This window comes from Centropristis striata, chromosome 13 (assembly GCF_030273125.1).
Source record: "Centropristis striata isolate RG_2023a ecotype Rhode Island chromosome 13, C.striata_1.0, whole genome shotgun sequence".
In the NCBI taxonomy this organism is placed as follows: Eukaryota; Metazoa; Chordata; class Actinopteri; order Perciformes; family Serranidae; genus Centropristis; species Centropristis striata.
The window spans coordinates 30,715,919-30,737,851 of record NC_081529.1 but is presented as its reverse complement, the minus strand read 5'-3'; positions in this window follow the sequence as shown (position 1 = coordinate 30,737,851).

Here is a 21,933-nt window from a genome sequence, read left to right as displayed (position 1 = left end):
TCCTTAAACTGTAGTAATTTCCCCCCCAATTTTTTTTTTAAAAGTTCTAGATTATACAGTCCTTTACTGCTAATTTAATATGATGATGCTGCTTTTATACTAATTATTTATGCAAAATTTACGTTCAACTTTTACAATTTTAAGTTGTTCTGTAAAGTTGTTTACATTTTGTACTGTATTTTTTGCTGAATTATTCTGTAACCACAGCTGCCTTTTTTTTCCGTAAAAGCAACAGAATTTTTTTACAGTGTAACTGTAATGTGATTACTGGATTTATGAATGTTGCATCACAAGACAAATTAGAAATGTGCAATTATGAGTTTATGAATATAAGTTATTTATTTGTCTTATTATAGTCACTTTCAGTTTGAATGCAACCAGTGGTGGACTGTAACAAGGTACATTTACTCAAGTACTGTATTAAAGTACAATTTTGAGGTTACTTGTACTTTACTTGAGTATTTCCATTTAATGTTACTATATTTTTTTACATTGAGTCCACAACTTTAGTTACTTTTCAGGTTGAGATTTAACATAAAAAACATGCTAAATTTAAAGTGATTACATCATTTTTCCCCCTCCTCACAACAGTATATTAAGTACTTATAATGAGCCCCACATTAAGAAAATTAAAATGCTGCTTACATGAATGCATCAATAACAATTTTGTAATAATATATTTAGAATGTATATCAATCTGAGTGGGTCCATCCTGCATGACAAAAACTTTTACTTTTGATACTTTAAGTACATTTTGATGCTGATACTTTTGTACTTGTACTTCAGTAAGTTTAGAATGCACGACCTTTACTTGTAGTGGAGTAATTTTACAGTGTGGTATTAGTACTTTTACTTAAATTACTGAATACTTTCTCCCTACTGCTTGCACCAATATAACAACTGAAAACTGCACGTTTAAGCAAGTGTTGTCTGATCTGTTGATATATTATAATACAAACACATTGTATGATGACAGATTCATGTTGTTAATAAAAATAATTGACAGTGATTAATGTAAATTAGGAACTCAAGCAACTGAGATGAATTAATTCTTGCAAAGTCTGATTTGTGTAAATAGAGAATAGTGTTACATAATATCTGTTTGCAGAGCCAGACCTGCAGACTCTTCTTTGGCCACAAACACACACACACACAGACACACACACACACACACACACACACACACACACACAGAGCTATTTATTTAGTCGCCCCTGCAGATGAAATTTTACAACTTTGTACATATCTGCAAACAGTATATATCCAGCATCTCACATTCTGTCCGCAGAGTGCCGGAGAGAACTCTCACGTTCCTCGTGGATGACTTCATGTAACGAGAGACGGGAGAGAAGGAGAGAGTAACTGATCTGTAACTCACAGCCGGGGTCCATGTTGCATGTTCTGCTCTTCTTCTTGACTCTTTTCCACAAGAGGAAGTGCTACGACAATCAAACACTTAACATAACCTGTCTGTTTCCTTTTGGTTCTTTCCTTTGGCCTCACTGAGTCAGCTGGCTGTGCTGAACAATATCTGCAAAAAGACTATTTGTGAGTTTAACTGCCTGTTTTGGAGGAAGGAATTGGTCCCCCATGTAACTCTATCCGGGACAGTTAATGCTGAATTTCTTTACCACTACACTACCTCAAGCTGAAATACTGCTGTTGCAGAGGTTTTCTGTCATTATAGGTCGTTTCTATTACGCTGATGTATGTTCAAGTGTTCATCTTTCTGATCAGTTTGGTTTTAATTAGTTATGCTATAAAACAGGGGTTAAAATGCATTATTGACAGCTCGTATCTTACTCTGATTGGGTCAGACGTGTGTTTTGGCAGGAACTCGATACCACCCTGCGCAGATCTGGTTCCAAATCGGTGTTTTGCTTAAGTTTGCAGATGACTTAAGCAATGTCCACATGTACAAGAGTATTTTTTCCCACATTTGTTTTAAAAAAAAAAAAAAACCTCGGAAATCACCAGTGGTTGAAGAAGTATTCAGATCCCTTACTTAAGTAACAGCATGGATACCACACTGTGAAATTACCCCAATACAAAAGTCCTGCATTCAAAATGTAATTCAGTACAAAAGCATCAAAATGTCCTTAAAGTATCCAAAGTAAAAGTACTTGTTATGCAAAATGTTTTATATATTATTGTATTGTTATTATTGGTGCATTTATGTAAGCAGCATTTTACTATCATCAAGGTAGGGACACTTCTAACTAATATACCTTTATGTGATTTAATGCACGAAGCATGCATAATCATTTTAAATTGATCATGTTTTTCATTTTAAATGTTGGCCTGTAAAGTAACAGAAGCTGGCAGCTAAATGTAAGTAAAAAGTACAATATTATCTACTTATATGTAGTGAAGTAGAAGTATAAAGTTACATAAAATGGAAATAATAATAAAAGTAAAGAGCCAGTACCTCAAAAGTATGCTTAAGCACGTTACTTGATTAAATCTACTTACATTCCACTACTGGAAAACGATAAAAGAGGGTAGTGATATAACCCAAAACATAAGGCCATGTTGGCGAATTCAGCAAAGTGAAGATTTGGTTAATCAGAAGCCTGAATAAAGAAAAAAACTGAAAAAGCTGACTGCAACATGGATAATTTATATGTTTATGACAACCCTGTGATGGGGCCAGTTGCCACGAACACACAACATGACTATAATTATAAATCACCTAATTAAAAAAAAAAAGTGTGTCCAATACAAAATACCTATTTATAGCTGGGACCCTAACCTTTCATCTGCTGCTGATTAGAATATGATAACTAACCCTCTGGAGTCCATGAAAGCACCGGCACATTACTTCTTCATGACGTGACGACATAAAAATAAAGCCACGTGGAGCCTTGCTATCTGCTTCCCTCTAAAGTTCTGGCTTGAAACTCCATACCAGATTTTTTTGGATGATATTCGGCCAAGTAAAACCGGAGATATTGTCAAATATATTTAGTATAAAATATAGAACTTGAGATGATCCTCATTTTACCTGTTATATGTTATATATGCAACCTTTATTCATATTTGCAACATTTAAAATTCTGTGTTTTGAAATAAATTTTCAAGATCAGATTTCATGTTTCCTTTGTTTCTTTTCGGTTAAAATTTTTTGATCAAGTAGGCCAAAGTTAAAAATTAATTATCAGGACATATAAGTGAGGTAACGCTGAAAAAAATGATACCAACATGGCATGGTAAAGATTTCTTGATCCTCTGGGGTCTATGATAACGTGACTTTTTTCAAAGCGCCGTAACAAAAAAAGAGGTCACGTGGAGCGCTGCTGTCGACTTCACGTCAAATTACAGACTTGAAACTTTCTCCAGTTTTTAATTTGACGTCCCGAGGTCACATAAAACCAAAGATATGATCATTTTAATTTGATAGTACAAAAAAATGTATTCAAGTGTAAAAGTAGGATGGGACGAGGCAGGCGTGGCATTTTGTCAAAATGGAAAAAAGGGGTCTAATCATCTAACACTGTTCCTATAAATAAACATGTTTTTATGGTAGTTTTTATGTATAGTTTTATTATATTTGAATTTAACCTTTATATGTTCATATTTGTAACCTATGTTTTACATTTTTCAGGTCTGAAACAGTTCATTGAGCATATTTGTGGTTTTTATTGTCATAAATAGTAAAATTTTATTTCAGATTTCATGATTTTTGGGCTCAATAAGTTAATAAAGTGGGTTCAAGTGAAAAAAATAATTGTCAAATCATGTTGAAGTTGTGCTGAGAAAATACCAAATACCAAACATAAGTATAGTAAATATTATGTGGTATATAAAGGACAAATATGCTCAGACCCCAGAGGGTTAACCGATTTTTTAACGGACATAATAGCCAAAGATTTCAGAGGGTTAATAAATAATGGCAGAGAAATTCATCAGAGAGTGAAAAGGGTTTGCCCGCTGCCCCCCGATACGGCTTGCACCCCCGGAGGAATTCACGGCTGGATGAAACAAAATATATGTCAGAGCTCTCCTTTTACTGAGGCCTTTTGGCTGCTTCCTCTTACAGTTTAGGACATGATCAAACAAGACAGGACAGGAAAGTGGGATAGCATTTAAGTGTATGTGAGTAGGGGGCAGTCAAAGTGTCCCTGGGGATGAGAAGGGGATGGGGGATTGTATCTGTATCTCTGATCCCCCCCCCCCCCCCGGCCCCTGGGGAGCAGACAGGGCTGCTGCTGAGACCGAGTAGGGCTCAAGTTTTGTCAACGGGCATCAATCTCTCTTGTCTGTCAGCCCTATAACTCCCAACCCCTGACCCTGCCCCACCCTCTCATGGCCTGGGTTACAAAGCTTCCCGGATGGGGATTGGTTGTCAGGGAGGTCCAGCTGAGAGACAGTGGAGACAGTAATCTGGCCTGTGATGCCGCTGTGTCTCAGGAGGATGCAGCTCCCGTTGCTCTGCTCTAAAACTTAACAAGTCCAAATTTACGTTGGGTCCTCTTTCCTCTGATGTCACCACTTATCTTTGTGCCTTTTGTCTGCTCAAAAACAAGTTTGTGAGTTGTTGTTACTTATATCTTTAAGTTGGGGTTCACAACAAGGGACAATAGTTCTGCTAACTCTTATTTCTTTGTTGTGAAATGCATGAAAGCGGTGAAATTCGGTCATTAGCGAAAGCTAGCGGCTAACTGATGCTAGCGGCTAACTGATGCTAGCGGCTAACTGATGCTAGTGGCTAACTGATGCTAGCGGCGCTGCTTGTTACAGCTACAAGATTAGCCATTAGCGTATCAATGCTAACTCAAAATTGTGGTCGCAACATTAGCTGACATTTCATAGCGGCGTTACAATCGTCACATTGCAGAACTTAGCAGAAGTAAGGATTAAAAGTTATTACAATGTTAAATTATGAGTTAGTACAACTTACAGTTGAGTTGACAAAAATCTGAATTCAGAGTTGAGCAGACTCAAAAACAAAACTTAAAATACTTAGTTTAATTGTCCAACTGAAAATTTTATCGAAGTTTGTTGCCTTGAAATTTTGAGTTCACCCAACTTTTTTTTTTTTGCAGTGTACCTCTTGGCTGATTATCACGTATCCTCTTCTGCTATCTGCCGTCTCTTGCTCACATCAGTCCATTTCCCCTCCCTCTCTCTTCACCGTACAAAGTGTCTTCATCCATCTCTCTTCTAGCGACTGAACAGTCTGTCAGTGAGTTACCTCCGGAGTGAAGGATGGCGGTGTCATTGAACAAAGAGGCTCGCTTGTTTTCTACACATGCACTGAGTCTGGTCTAAGAGCTGGGAGTCTGGGATCCTGGAGTCGGGTCTGTGATGTGTGTGTGTGTGTGGGATCAGGACACGGTGGGAGAAACTGTAGAGGGAACATGACAAACCACTTGTGGCGTGGTTGTCTTATTGCATCTCCCTGAACTATTAATCCTCGCAGGGTCGTGCTTGGCTGCTGTCTTCTCTCAAAGCCTCGCTGTCAGTGACCGGCCGAGGTCAACAATTCACGGAACATCCCTACTGCATTCATCTTTTTCTTCTCCGTCACTACATTTTAGGGTGTTAGCCAGCACACTGCAAAAAAAAAAGAAAAGTTGGGTGAACTCAAAATTTCAAGGCAGCAAACTTCGATAAAATTTTAAGTTAGACAATTAAACTAAATATTTTAAGTTTTGTTTTTGAGTTTGCTCAACTCAAATACTCAATTCAGATTTTTGTCAATTCAACTGTAAGTTGTACTAACTTACAATTTTACATTGTAATTGTAATATCAGCTAATGTTGCAACCACAATTTTGAGTTAGCATTAATACGCTAATGGCTACTCTTGTAGCTGTAACAAGCAGCGCCGCTAGCATCAGTTAGCCGCTAGCTTTTGCTAATAACTGAATTTCACTGCTTTCCCGCACTTCACAACAAAGAAATAAGAGTTAGCCGAACTATTGTCCCTTGTTGTGAACCCCAACTTAAAGATATAAGTAACAACAACTCACCAACTTGTTTTTGAGCAGACAACTGGCTTCCTTTGTTCTGCTAACTTACATTATTGCGCTAAATGTCAATAATTTATATTTCCAAGTTTTACCAACTTAAATCACTGTTTTAGGCCAAAAAATACAAGTTGGCTTTTTTGCAGTGCAGACAGTACTGTTTTTTTCCCGGGGGGTGGGGGTATGAGGGCAAACTGAAGGCAGGTAGGGGTTGTTGGGGTGAGGGATGGGATGGGTTGAGGTACTCCAGCTGTAGTGTTCCTTTAAGCTACTCCCCTTTATCTTTGTCACCCCTCTCACCATTATCCTCCATCACTCACTGTCCCTTGTCTATCAGCGTCCTGCAGGTTTCTGATTAAAGAGAATATCTCTTTAATGCCTCCACCTAGCAACCCCCCCCTCACACTCTCTTCCCCTTTTACTCCATCTTCTTCTGTCCTCTCTCATATCTCCTCCCCTCCCGTGTGAGGCTGCCTGGCTCCCTTCCATCAGCTTGTCTTTGGAATCTGCGAGCTGAGCCTCGGTATGCGCCCGGCGTGCTCAAACTAAATGCTTTTCCATTCTTTTTTTTATTTCTTCTCTCTCTTTATCCCCCCTCGGATTTGAGAACCCTTGTTTTGTACATTGCTTTCCCACGAAACAGGTGGCAAGCTACGGTAGTCATGTGGCTGGATTGAGTGTTTAGTTCACTGACTGAAAGGAAAAAGGAAAAACAGCTTTTTCTTATTTTTTGGCTTTTTTTTGTTTTGCCTTTTCCATTACTTTTAAACCATTTTAGCTAATTCATTTTCACACACTTTTAATCACCTTATGTCATAGACTCTAACAGATGATTCAAAGAGTGGAAATATTGAAAAAAATATTTTCTTTAAAAGATCACCAAAAACACATCGTTTGTTGTAGAAAATAACTGTAAAAACAGGCAATACCTTCAAAATTTGAATTTCTTGATGGTCCTTGAATGGATCATCAGTTACAAAGCATTTATTTAAAAAAGTAACCGAAATGAAGCTTAAATTGTTATATTTCTCTCAAAATCACTTTTTTCCCACGTCATATAAAGCATTGCAGAAAAACATTTGGAATAACTAGATACTGTTAAAAATATTAAATTCTGTGCTCCTCAGAGACACTAGGAAGCTATGATTGATTCTGCTGAGACGAACGGTCATGTGACTAAAATTCACCGAAATCAGACATAACAGCAGGCTGTTTACACAGAGCAGAGAGGAGAGGACAGGAGAGATTGTAAAAATGTAAATAGTTTAATATGTATAGCATGTGGAGACCCAATCCCCCCCAATATTCACGACATATTGGAAAAGTGTTGTGTATATATAAACCTAATTTTATTCCAATTTATTAAAGAAATTATCAGAGAAATTCAACTTTTTAAAAAAGATTTATGTCATTTAAAGTGTTTTAATCCCCCCTCGGATTTGAGAACTCTTGTTTTGTACATTTCTTTCCCACGAAACAGGTGGCAAGCTTCGGTAGTCATGTGGCTGGACTGAGTGTTTAGTTCACTGACTGAAAGAAAAAAGGAAAAACAGTTTTTTTCTTCTTTTTTTGCCTTTATCTACAGCTCCTCTGTTACCCAGTAAAATTTCAACCAAAATCCCCAGTCAGCTCTTGGCTGTGTTTGCCATTAAGAAGAGGACAATACACCTGGTTAACACAAGCCTTTGTCCCGGCTGCCCAATGATCAGTGAGCTGCAGCTGACATCAGCGCCACTATGGCACTTAACGGAAGGCTCAAATCAAAGGCGGGGTGAACCTGTATGATGGTGCTTTTGGTTCACAAACAGCCCTCTGAAGCAGGAGGCCCTACCCTTATGCAGGGACTCTCAATCATCATCAAATCATCAGTGGTGGCTTTGATGCTCCATTCACTTGATGGCCCATTGTCACAGCTCCCTATTCACCAGCACCTGGGCAGGCTGGCACAGTTGAACCTTTCTGCTGTGTTATCAAAACAAATGCATGACCCTATTCACAGGATTGGACTGGAGATTGGGTGTGAGTTGAGAAACAAGTTGAGTAAAGGAGACTGGGAAGTCAAAAAGGATTTCAGGAATGCTAATTTTACAATACAGTTTAAAGGGGACCTATTATCTGTTTCCTTATTTTCTGTCCTTTATACAATGAAACAATGTCAGATGTTCATATTAAATGTGATCAAAATGTCAAATTAAGACAAAAAAACCTGGCCCGTTCTGAACAATACGCTTCTAGCTGTTTTTTCTGCTTTCTGCTTGAGCTGATGTCAGCACGTAACAGATTCTAACCCCTATTCCAAAATAGTTGGGTAAAACATAATCGTAAAAAAAAGAGCATATACTGACATAAACAACAGTTTGAACATGAGATATACATCGTCTTTAACCCACTTAGGCCTAAAACGCCTGGAAAAATGCCTGTATAAGCCCCTAAAACCTGAAGTTTTTCTGGAAATTGTCAACGCCTACAAAATAATAGATTTTTCAGCCTCTGTAGCAAATAGAAATGAAATTCAAAAAGTATTTGAGAGCTTATAGCTGTTATATCTGAGCTCCCTCCGCTATAGTCGTTTTCCGCCATGATTTCAGTTCTGGAAAAGTCCCATGTTGCATTGCGACACTCCCACATGTATTCTGATGCATTTCATTGGCCAAGAGACCGAAAATAGGTGGAAAAAACTCCAAATACTACAAAACGACGTATCCGCTTTCCCGGCTTTAATGGTAGAATAACGCAACAGCGCCCCCGGTTTTAATGGTAGAAATGCGGTAATGCGTTCACGGCTTAAATGGCTTAATTGAATATATGTCACAAATGATTAGCACATTTTTTATTTATTTATGTTTTAGACGATGTACCAACTATTTTGGAATTGAGGTTGTATGGTCATTTTACATTAAATACACTGTTACATGTAGCTACATGCTGATGCTACATGCTAACATCAGGGACTCTTGGTTGCAGATGTTTTTCATATCTCCCCAATTTTCGTCTCACAATCCTGATGGAACTAATTTGATTGTGTAGTTTCCGATTCAGAAGCGGTTATTGGTGATTTTTCACAACACTCAGAAATGTGAGAGCAGAAACAGACAAAACCCAAAACACCACTGCTGAGCAGTTGAAAATATCACAAGAATAACACTCGCATCCAACAAGGAGAGGAGAAGAAAACAAGGCCGGTCCCAATGACCAGAGAAAAAAAGACACAATGAGTCACCACAGAAACAAAGACCCAGATATAGGCTTCACACACCTGATCCCAATCAGAGTCAATTAGCCTCCACACCTGCCCACACTCACAGCTAATGAAGCCACAGACCTCAGTGAGTGCCATTGCCTCTTACAACTTGTCACACAGTTAAAATAATCGCCTAAGTCATTTCTTGTCAAAATTGTTGTTGTTTTTGTGCCTAAATCATCTCCTCATGACACTGGCCACCTATGGTAAAATCTCCTACATCCTCAGTTGATCAGATCATGTGATTTTACCCCTTTAAGATCATCACTTCTTTGACAATTTGCCACATTCATAGGCATCAGATAAGAACCCAGCAAAGAAGAGCTAGAGGGAGATTGCTTAGTTATCAGTTTAGTTTATCAGTGTTTTATTGTTGACACTAATATTGGTAACACTTTATTTTGAAGGTGTCTACATAAGAGTGACATGAGCGTCTCATAAACATGACATGGGATGTGTCATGAACATTAATGACACTTTGAAGTAACATTAATGCTCATGATACTTGTCATGTCATGTTTCTGACAGGCTTGTGCGACTCTTATGTAGACACCTTCAAAATAAAGTGTTACCATATCTTGCTTAAGTCACAAAGGCAAAGTCATTTATTTCTCTTAAGTTACATAATTTACACACAGTGTTATAATTACTATGCCAATAACCATCCTTTGTTACATCCTTTTTGAGTGAAATGATCAATAAATGTCATATGTTACACTTTTGGTGAAGTTTTTTGTGTTTCCTGCAAAACTTGAAAAAATTAGTTAGGCCATTATTTTAACAGGGTGACGAACTATTAAAGTCATTCCTCTAGCTGCACTAATGAAAGCATCTAGCATTAGCTCAAAAAGTAGCTAAAAATCATTTACATATGAGCACAATAATATATAATATATATAATATATTTCTCACTTTTTTCCCTGATAAGTCATTAACTTTGTCACTAGTCGCTTTTTGGAAATTAAATCGCTAAATACTAAATAGTACAGAGAAACAAGAGCATAAGATGCCAAAAACCCAGAAATGCTGACCAATCAGAGCAGAGTGGGCTTTTTCAGGCAGGGGACTTAAAGAGACAGCGCTACAACGGAGTGTCTCACATAGCCCTTTTCGAACAACGTGAACCTAGTTCTTTTGTTGGTTCCCAGTTCAACTTGCGATCCTTCCCAGAACCTGTTTGCTTTTCCACAGGCTACAGAGCCAGGTCATTATGTCTTTGTATACGTCTGTATACGTCTCCGCTTTCCCAGAAATGCCAGCGCAAACTTCCAGGATAATAATGTCTACAAATGTGGCTCCTGCCTTTGCGAGCCTCCATTGGCATTCAAACACAACTGGTATTACACATTCGTGCTGCTTGTCTTAAACGCTATCGACAGCGAATACGTTCTTATTAACACTGAACTTAAGATTTTAATGTTAGCCTTTGTCTTAGCCAACGCTAGCCCGCTAGGTCTAACTAGCTAGCTAGCACAGTGTCAATCACATTGCAGTTAAACAAATGTAATAAATGTATTAATGATGCACGTTTTAGTGTAGTGCCGGTGTATTTACCAACCGCTAATGTAAGGGTTCTGGTTCGAGACCAGCAAAGAGTTTGTGCCACTCTGGAACTAGTTTTCCTGGCCGAGAGCCGGTTCTGTGGCTGTCGAAACGTGAAGAGAAAAAGTGTTCTTAAGATAAAACTTGAATCTTAAAGAAATCTTAAGAAGAAAAAAAAGATGTTCCTAAGAATGTTCTTAAATGCAATTCACAATTTTTTTCTTAAGAATTGTCGTCTGTCTTAGGAACTTCTTAGTTCTTCACTTAGGATGTTCTTAGATTTTTAACTTCAAGATCATTAGATCATTAATTAAGTAGTATCAAATACAACAACTGCCTCCGTGATTTACTAAGAGTACATTGTAGTGTCATGTAGGACTGAAACAGACTGAAAGGCCATTTCAATTATATGTCATTTGCCAAAATAAGCTTTATGTGATACATTCACAAAAAAAACTACTTTGACCAACTTCAATGAACAAAATTTGTTAACACATTGTCTAGGGCTAAACTAAATATTAAAGAAATCAAATAAATGTCATACAAATTTGTTGCTCCGAACCCGTGTTTCTTGAACATTAAAGCATGTAGTCATGTTCTAGTAGTTTGTAGTTTCTTTCTTTCTTTTCTGCACATTTTGCATATAATTTGCACTCTGCACATTCTTCACTTAATTTGCACTAGGTTGTAAATAGTATATTGTTAAATGTCTTTTTCTGTTAGATTGTTTATTTTTTTTCTTTATCTAAAAGGGTAATCATTTTGTGTGCAATTTTTGCGGTCGGCTGTAACAAAGAAATTTCCCCGCTGTGGGATTAATAAAGTCAAATCTAATCTAATCTAATCTAAAAAAAAAAAAAGCATGAATCTGAAAATGAGCATAATAGGCCCCCTTGAAACGTGCCACTGTACATACCACATGGACAAACTGGAGAACATCTTAATTTCAACATTTTTTTTTTAACCAAATAACCTCTGTCATCACATTTTAATCCCTTTCCCCACAGCAATGCAGCAAAGCTGGACCCACATTTGCAACATGAACAGATAAAGATGGGAAATGCTGACCTGACTATACTGTCGTGGTTGTGGAGCACTTCACAGCTGAGCGGGCTCGCCGTGGGCAGCAGCGGGCAAGACACCCTGGCACCATCACCCTGAGAGCAGCCAAGCCTCTTCTTGTCAGCTGTGTGAGCGTGGCCTCAGACGCCAGCCAGCGTGTCCCCTGGGTGCCTCCTCACCTCTGCGGCCTTGGGTGGGGGTTGGGCGTGTGGAGGGGGACAGAGTCCTCCTTCATCACCTCAATGTGGGGATGGGACCAGCGCCCAGAGCGGCCATGCCAAGCCAAGTCCATCCCTAGCTGAGCCACAGCACTGGGCAGAGCAGCTAGGGGGCTCTGGACCCACTGGATACAGCCAAACTGACAGAATATGACTCTCCGTGAGCTAAACCAGCATGGGTAAACACATGGAGGTCTATGAAAAGGTGTGTGCTGCTTGACAAAACACACACGCAAGTGCCTGTACATGTCCATGCATACACATCATACCCCGGCGTCTCTAAATTTGTTTTGGCCGAGGAAAACTGCTGTTTGGAAATGATAACAACAATAATGGAGGCTTTGCTGTTTGCCCTCATGTTGGTCTTTCTGAAAATAGGGTATGAGTGTGAGAGGCGGAGAGCAGCGGAGACAAGACCGGTGGTTCAACTTGATGTCTTTGATGCACCGTTGTTCCGCTGGCCGCCCTCTCCTCTCTGTGTAGCCCCGCGGTTTGGCCTTGGCTCCGCGACCCTCTTCACAGCGCTCTGGTCCAACTCCACCACCGCAGTTGCACTTCTTTAGCACGTGTCAATATTAGTTTAGGATTATTTCTAGAAGTCCAGAAGGGTAAAATCCTTTTAGGGATTACAGAGCTGACACAAAATAATGAGGAAAAAATCTGAGGAACTGTGGAAGAACCATTAATGAATATTTATTATTTGCATAACAAACACAGATGATTTAACTCAGGCATACTGTGGGCAGCTAAATTTGGGTGAAGCCGCATGGTGTCCTGGGTAACCTCAGCCTAGAATAGCCCGCGATGAAGACAGGAATCACAGTGGTGTGTTAGGCTCCTTTGCTTACAGATCAGGATGAAAACAGAGTGAATAGAAGCCCTTCCACCCAGGGATGATCCTCGATAAAAGGCTTCCCGTCTGGGTCAGCAACTGGCATTTGGCGTCTCTTTTCTGGAGAGAATTAACTGGGAAACCTGGGAGCCGACTGGGTGGCCGAGTCGCTCACACGTGCGTCAGAGCCAAAAGATTTTACCCATTCTCTTCATGCTATTTAATAGCAGAAGACAGATGTAAAAATGGGTATGTGTTTAAAAGGATGAGCTGTATTTCCATGATCTTTGAACGATTCCCAGGTGGGATGTCCTCCCTGCAGGCCACAGGCTTGAGCAAGAGTTCCTGATTGTTTGAAGCAGTCAGCGGTTAGTCACGCAGTTCTTAAATATGCTTGATGCATTACAGACACGTTGTTTTGGGGGATCTGAACTATATCGTCTTCTTTTTTTCTTTACTTTTTTTTGTGCTTGACTAGATGAGGCTATTCACTCATTCTTCAGCCAGGCTGTGTTGGATTAGATTAGACTGGGGCCTACCAAAGTAATTAAGGCTGAAATAAGTCCCTTTAGCCAAAGAACTACTTCAGCTCGAAGATATGTGATCCCTTTAGAGTGTTATAGTTCCTGTAGTTTCTAAAGAAATACTGTTCTACCTGCAGTGAAGGGGATTTCCCTTCAGCTTAGACGTGTGTGTGTGTGTTGTGTGTGTGTGTGTGTGTGTGTGTGTGTGTGTCAGCAATGACCATAAACTAATGCTCTAGATTGAAGCTCTGGTTTAATCTATTTTTTACCATTTATCCATCCATTTTATTTTACGATTTTATTTATCCATCTGTTAGTTTTAGTGAAGTTTCAACTGTTTATCCCTTACTTTTAAATATCAATTTTAGCAATTTATCTATTACTGTAAGATCACTCTTTTAACTGTTTTCCATTACTTTTAAACCATTTTTGCTAATTTATATTTAAACACACCCTTAATCACCTTATGTCATAGACTTTAACAGATGATTCAAAGAGTGAAAATAACAGGCATTACCGTCAAATTTAGAATTTCTTGATGGTCATTGAATGGATTATCATTAAAAATAAAAGTATTCATTAAAAAAAGTAACCAAAATGAAGTTTGAAATTATTATGTTTCTCTCAAAATCACTTTTTTTCCACCTCTAATTTAAAATGTTGCAGAAAACTGTTTGGAATAACTAGATACCATTAAAAACATTAAATTCTGTGCTCCACAGAGACACTAGGAAGCTATGATTGATTCTGCTGAGACGAGCGGTCATGTGACTTAAATTCACTGAAATCAGACATAACATCAGGCTGTTTACACAGAGCAGAGAGGAGAGGACAGGAGGGATTGTAAAAATGTATATTTATATAATTATATAATATATTCACGACACTTGTGGGCATGTGTTCCAATTTAATAAAAAAAATCTGAGAAATTAAACTTAAAAAAAAGATTTATTTATTTATTCATTCATAAAAACTGTTATTCTGCAAAAATTTATTTTTTTGAGTTGTTCACACTAGTCATGATTGTGCTGATTCCATAAAATTGCAGGGCATATTACAGTGAAATATAAGGCTGTAGTGAGTAAAATGTAAAAAAAAAAAAAAAAAAGAAGAAACACTGAAAACACTGAAAGCGTGGGCTTAAGAGGGTTAATCAGAAAAAAAAATCATGCTTATTTTAGCTTTGGCAGATGGGATTCACTGACATCACTGTGAAAAATGTATCTATTTCCTGGATATCACACTCTTGGAAGTATATATATCAAAGATTATTGGTAACTGTTTGATCCTTTGACGTCTTGGCTGGTGATATCAAAGAGTTGAAACAGCTTGTGAGGCACTCTGTTTGTCAAGCTAATAAATGAATGAAGCAATCCAAGTACGCTTCTCCAGGTAATGAGTTGCAGGTAAAAAATCTATCACTGCAGGGCTCTGCAAGTTCAAAAGTTCAAGTCCCACATGACACCTGAACTGGGTGACCTGCAGAGACACAGCTTTGTTTGGTGAACAGCACATGTGTTGTTAGCACCATACATTGGTCTTTTCAGATCTCCAATGAAGTTATGTCACCTTTACAAAACAATGGTATGCACTTTTGTCTGTTCCACAGGGTGTGTAACATGATGACATGCTGCTCAGAGCACATTTACCATTAGATTAGATTAATAATTTAAGTAATCGTCATGTCTGAGTCTGACAACAGGAGAAGACGGGAGTGAGTCACCTGACTGAGTCACTGTTTTGCGTGTCATGAGTGTGTGTTTAAGTTTTGTGTGTGTGTATGTGTGTGTGTGCGTATAAAGTGTCATTAAGGAACTCTAGCTGCCCCACTCTCCCTTTACTCTCCTTTTCTTCTGTTCAAGAAAAGAGTGGAAAGTCCATAAGCAGAAGCTGGAAACTACAACCACAACCAGCCAATGCACAGGACACTTATTCATAGACTCTCTCTCTCTCTCACACACACACACACACACACACACACACTTGGGGTGGGGAACAAGAGCAGCAGCAGTGGCAGTAGCAGTAAATTGGTACAGACATCCGTCAGAAGCCCCATGAGTCACCCACTGGAAAACGTACAGCTCTCCAAAGCCAGAGTAGATATCCATCAAAAGTGATTGCGGCTGGTGCAAACTCCTGCAAAAACACAGTTAGATATATACACACAATTATGTCCATGTACACACAAATACATGCACACGTAGCAACACATACTAAGAACATGCACCCGCACACACACGGAGCAGAGATTTTTGTTGTGCATGTTGCAGCGAGGCTGGGGAACCACGGCAGAGCCTTCATGAGGCTTTTAATCGAACTCTACTTATGAGGTCACCTGACAATATAAACACTGCCTTAAGAGTCAACCTCAAATCAATCTCCTATTCTGCGCTCCTTTTTGTGAGCACAGGCTACTAATTGAGATGCCAGCCACCACCACCACCTGTAAAATTACCCCTGATGTCATCTACCAAACAAAATAGTTTGAGATCTATCTAACCGATCCTGGCTAAAACAGAAGTTTGATACATGCAGGATATTCATGCCAGGCAATAACGCCAGTCCCTGAAAAAGTCAGTTTGACATGAGAGTCAGTGAATCGTTGACTTCTTCCCAAATTCCTCTGAAATGCATATCAGATCTCACATATGGCTGACACGTATTGCACACAAGTGCTACACACATTACACTTGCAACTGAATTATGTGCAACATGAGAGAACATAAGGAGAGGTGTTCATCGAAGGATCTAAATAGCTCAGTGTGGCAGTGAAGCTGCTGTCTATGTTTTTTGGGAAATTTTTTTTTCTCTTGCAGTAAATCATGTGTCTGTTGTTCTTGCCACCCAGCCTGCTGTGTGTGATCTCTGCCCCTCCAGCCATCTTTAATAGCTGTGATATATACAGTAGGTGTGTCAAGAGTATGTCAAAACCTTCCAAATGATGCTCGAGGTCAGGGGTCGACAATGTTTGATATCAAAAGAGCAATTTCGGGCCAAAAACATAAAAAAAACCTAACATTTGAGACTTAGAATGTAGCTAACAAAGCCTATTAGGTGTAGATTTTTACATTACAATAGGTCTAAATGAGTATTCAGTTATATGTTTTTGCCAGAATACAGTGAGGACCCAATTGCAAATAAGAAACGTCTCTGGAGATCTTTCTCTGGTCCCCAGTCGAGCCATATGCACCGCTGGAGCCGCAGGTTGCACAGAAACACAGCAAAACAAATTGTTATCGCAGCTGATTATGAGCTGACGCTAGTGAGTCATCTTCCCCCACTTTTTCTTACTTTTTCCCCCTGGGCTCCTGCTCGCCTCACCGAGGGCCCAACTGCTGTGTAGAGCTCTGTGTTGTGCTGCGTGGTCAGGCAGAGTGGCGCTACACAAATTCCTGAAACGTCAGACATTCTGGTGTTGGTGGGGCCGGCGGCTGCAGCCTGCGCCTCACACATGACCTCCTTAAGGTCAGCAGGTCAGATCCTGTGATAATCCTGTCCGCATAGCATCATGGTGTGCATATGTTTGTCCTCTCTTTTAACCAGAGAGGTTAAACTTGTGTGCAGTTTCATGTTTTTTGCTGTTAGTGGTCACTCAGTTTCGCTATGGTGTTTTCAGGTTTTGAGCAAGAGGACGGAAAACACACTGCATGCTTTATTTTGCAGATGGCTTCCTGTTTTATTTCCACGCCTGTGCAGTACATGCACGTGCTAGAGACTTAATGTGCATGTGTGAGCATGTACATGTCGGTGCATGCATTTACACTTGCATCTCAGTGTGTATGCATGTGCATGATCAGGGATAAGTGTGCAATTTGTCCCAGAGGGGGTCAAAAGGCCCACACCTGCAGGAGATCTGCAGAGAGCATCACTGTCATCTGGAGAAGCGAGAACAGAGAGGGAGAAGAGATGAAACAGAGAACAGAGGGGTCACACTCCACCCCCAGACATTGTTATTTCAAGCTTTTCTCATCGTATTGCAAGAAGAAGGGAACAGTACAAAGCACACACACACACTCACTTGGAGCACTCACTGAGAGCAGCACAGTCAGCTCTTTCAGCAAACAGAAGAAAGAGAAAAATCAAAAAGCGGCGAGGCGAGAGGAGAAGGAGGGAAGGGGTGAAAGACATAGACAGCAGGGGAGATAAAGTACCTTATCCACAGAGGCTTTACTCTTCACTCCTCCTCTACTACTTTTACACTGGTGTGATGCAAAACATGCATCAACACGACCCGAGCTACAGGCAGCTTTTTTGTACTCTCTCTTTAACTTCTCAACTGTTTTTTTCCCCTCTTATATTTGCCAGCTATGTTTCACGTAGCCTGAGAGAATTGAAAATGGGACTAAGAATTAGAAAACTGACAGGCGATTATATATACATAAAAGAAGGAAATCTTGTCCACTGTTGCAAAATAAATCAACAAATGGTATAAATTCTGCTGGTTATTCTCAGTCATACTAACTTTGCTTATTTGCTTGTAGTGACAATATACCCCTTTACATATATCAGACTTAAGACGTGACGTTTTTTTTACCCTCATGTCTCAATCCCCCCTTCTTCACTCCCCCCACACACACTACCCCCCTCTCCAGTTGTTAGGAAGGAATGCCTCTCCTGTAGATCTAATGGCAGTTGGGATGATTGATCAGGTGGCAAAGAGACTAGAGTCATTATAGGTCTACAGTCTGTGCGAGCATGCATACATTTGTGCATGCATGTGCAGTATGCATGTCACATACATGTGTGTGTGTGTACCACCGACATCTGTGTATGTGCCTGCCTGTTTGCGCGTGTAAATTCCTTGTACATCCATGTGTGTGTTAGTGTGGCTTTACAGCAATGGAGACACCAGGACACTTGGCACCACACTGACATGACCCAACACTCGACCCTGCAGGACGCCAGTGACAGTCTGACATGAAAGATGAGGCACAGAAGAGAACAGCAACAGGCAGCGAGAAAACGAAACCCCACTTCAGCTTATTGCTGCTTTGGTTTCCTTTAAAACTGTATCTGCAAAGCTGTATCTGCATAGATACTGTAGGTAGCAGGCTCTTGCACACAAAATCATTTTTACAGTCAATGCAGCTGACACTGTAGATTTTGTTCTTCACAAAACTGACCTCCTTGAACCTGAACAAATTTCATACAGAGGAGGGAATAACAGCTTAAGACAACTTCAGGCACTTGCGTAACAAACTACAAGAAGAAACATATCTGTGTGCATTTCCCTCTTGGGAACCGTCCAATGTTAAGATGCTTCTGCTCTTACTGGCTGCAGTACGCTTCTGTGTACGTAGTGCTTCTCCACTGGCAAGCCCTTGCTTCTCTGGCTTTCTTCTTTTTTTCTTTCCATTTTTTTTTCTCAAAGAAATATTTGTTGGCAGGGTTGAATTAGAGCTTGAATAAACTTCAATAGACTTGGGATTTTGGCATGAAGCCACCAGGCTCATCTAGTGTTGGCATTTAACCCCCTCTACAGGAGAAGGAGATAGCCAGCTTTTCAAGATTTTCATTCAGATGTTATCTCTCCAACAGGCACATGATCATGTTTGAGTTACAAGAGCTGCAGCGCTCTCATGACAAACCAGAACACATAGTTATTTTTTAACTATTAATACATGGAAAATTCCCCTCCTGCTGACATCATTTGGGATGTGCAGCCCCCTGAGGCTATGTGGTGGTGGCCCTGGAAGGTTGGGTAGGGTATACTGAATAAATACTTTGATACATGCTGTGTATTCCCACCCTCCCTCTTTCTTTTTCGTCTACAATTGCTCCATTCAGCCCTGTTATTTCTGATCCCTTGGGCAGTTGGTTGGGTCAGCTAGGCGATCTAATGGTCCATCAGCTAAAGGGCTGGTAGTTACAGAGCAAAGCTTTATGACTCAGGTGCATCCCACCTACTAAAGCACCTGAGGAGAGCCCATGGCTTTGGCTGGCCTGGGTGGGAGGCCTGTTTAGAGTTTTGCCTTTGACTCCAGCTGGTGACCTTTATTGCATGTCATCCCTTTTTAGCTCTCCCATGTTTTCTGCCAGACAGTCGGATATCTTAGAGGCAAAGATAACAATCAAGTGAGAGTTTTGCCTTCAATCCTGGGCCAGTAAGAGAAAGAAAGGGACCTTGGAGATACCACTACAAAGTACAAAATCAGTTTGAAAGAACATGGCCAAAGTAATTTCCATATTTTAGCATTAAAGTGTTGCAACCCAGACAGTTACTGTGCAAATTAAAAAAAACCAAATACATTTTACACATTGAACAGATTCTCACAACTACATTTATAGGGCTAAAGTCCGGTTTTGCTGTATTGATGGCATTTATAATAGGATTGAGATTACAGTTTTCCATCATAGTGCACAGAGAAACCTTTCAAAGGTAGTAAAAAAATATAGGAGAACAGAGGAAAATCTTCATCTCCCTGCCAAAAGGTTAGACATTGTGCAGGTGTGTATTCCTGTGTGGCGTGTTCACCTGTTGCCGAATGCCTCACATGTTCGTCAATATCCATCAAGCTTTAAAGAAAGCAGGACCTGAGCTGAGCAGGCAGTCAGCCGGGCAGCTCACATACACAATAACAGGCAGGGAGGACTGCACTGGTACAGCAAATATTGATACTGACCTGCGGGCGTTCTGGTGTGTTTTCAGGACATTGAGTGGTGAGGTTTGGGGACTGGGAGGAAGGTGAGGGATTTCTCCATGAGTGCAACTGTTAAGGAGTGTGAAACGCTCGCCAACGCCTCGTCCCCTCACCCCAACCCTCCGCCCTTTAATTGTGCCATGCCTTCATGGCGCTGTCATGTTTAGTTTTCCAGTCAGCTCCTGGTGCCCCTCCCGACTTCCCCAGACTCCCGCCAGCAAAGGGATGAGTGGAAACTGAAATCAATCAGCTGCTCTTCCTCGAGGTTTCCTTATGTTTGTGGAGGAAACCGGGAGGAGGATCCCTGCGAAGCCGGTCAGGCCTCCACTAACACTGCTGCTGTATAGTCGAATAGTCAGAGAGGAGCTCCCACAGTCAGATATAGCTTTTATATGTTTACACAGGGGAGATAAAAATCATTTGGCAGTCACTGAAGGCTGAATGTACAGAGTATAGAGGGATGTGTGCAGTCTAGTCTACTGTAGAGATCGGTGTATAATTATATTTAGGGAGTAGACAAAATAATGGAAACACCTGACAATACACTTTATTGTATGGTAGCCTTTTTTTCCATTATCAATCATCCCAAGCTGCGTACATGTAAGGTTTGTAGTTCCTATGAAACGTAATGGCCTGGAATTCGTAGCTATCCCACAAAATGTTGTCCTGTAGCGTAGCATAAGGTGGGCAGGAGTGTCGGTTGGTGACTCAAAGAGGCTTTCACCCAGGAAATCGATGTCGAGACCCGCAGGAGTCCCTCTGACATTAACACCTAATGTTCCACATCATAGTGAAACTGCGTCCAGTATTTATACCAGTAGCTTTATTGCCTAAATGTAACCAAGGTGTGAGTAAAGTGTTTAAAATACCAACCGTCTCGTGTTTACGTGACCAAAACAGGGACCAACATATTTCAAAGGATATCATAGGAACAGATTTTTTATTTTTTAAATAATTTCTATTTATCCAATGCTTGGTACAAACATAAAATGTTTTTAAAATGTTTTTTTTTTCTTTTTTCTTAAATACCCCCCCCCCGTCCTCTAAGTAATAATAAATAAAAAAATAAAATAAATTAGGTGAAAAAAATACATAAATAAAGTATACATACATTAGCTTATACATATACATTAATACAGTATATACAGTAATAATAAAAAGTACAAATGTAAAGTGCAAGTGCTGATCATAAATTGTACAGAGTCGATATTAATGGTTGCTCCTCAGCCGTAAAAGCCAGTTTGTTATGCTGGAGTGTCTTAAAGTGGATCGATCTTGTGGGGGTGGCTATCTGCCGCACCGAGGGATGCGCACATACATAAACATACAATGGGAATTTACAGAGATGCTTCCTGAGCTGACAGCTCATCTAGACAGTTAAGTAGTGGTCTCCAATGAGTATAGAACCTGTCAGATGAACCTTTGAGTGAAAATTTGATCTTCTCCAGTTTCAGAAGAACTAAAATGTCATGCAACCAGACTTTGATTGATGGTGGTTGAGAAGACTTCCACAATAGAAGAATTATCTTAAGAGCAATAAGGGAGGCGAAGGCAACAATGTTATTTTGGATGGCTGTGGTTCGGAGGTCGTCTGGGGGCTTACCGAAAATAGCGACATGTGTGGTCGGAATTAGAGTTATGCCTGTATAATGTATCTGAAATTGCTATAAAGAATTCAGACAACTTGGGGCATGACCAAAACGTGGGTAAGATTGCATGGAATCAGCGAGCATCTACTACACCTCTCATCTAATTTGTCCGGATAGAGCTTTGAGAGTTTTTCTTTATTATAGTGTAGCCTGTGAAAGACTTTAAATTGTATTAGGGAGAGTCTAGCACAGCTGGATGACGAGTTAAGAACCACATAGCTTCTTCCCAGGAGATCTCAGAAAAGTGTAAATG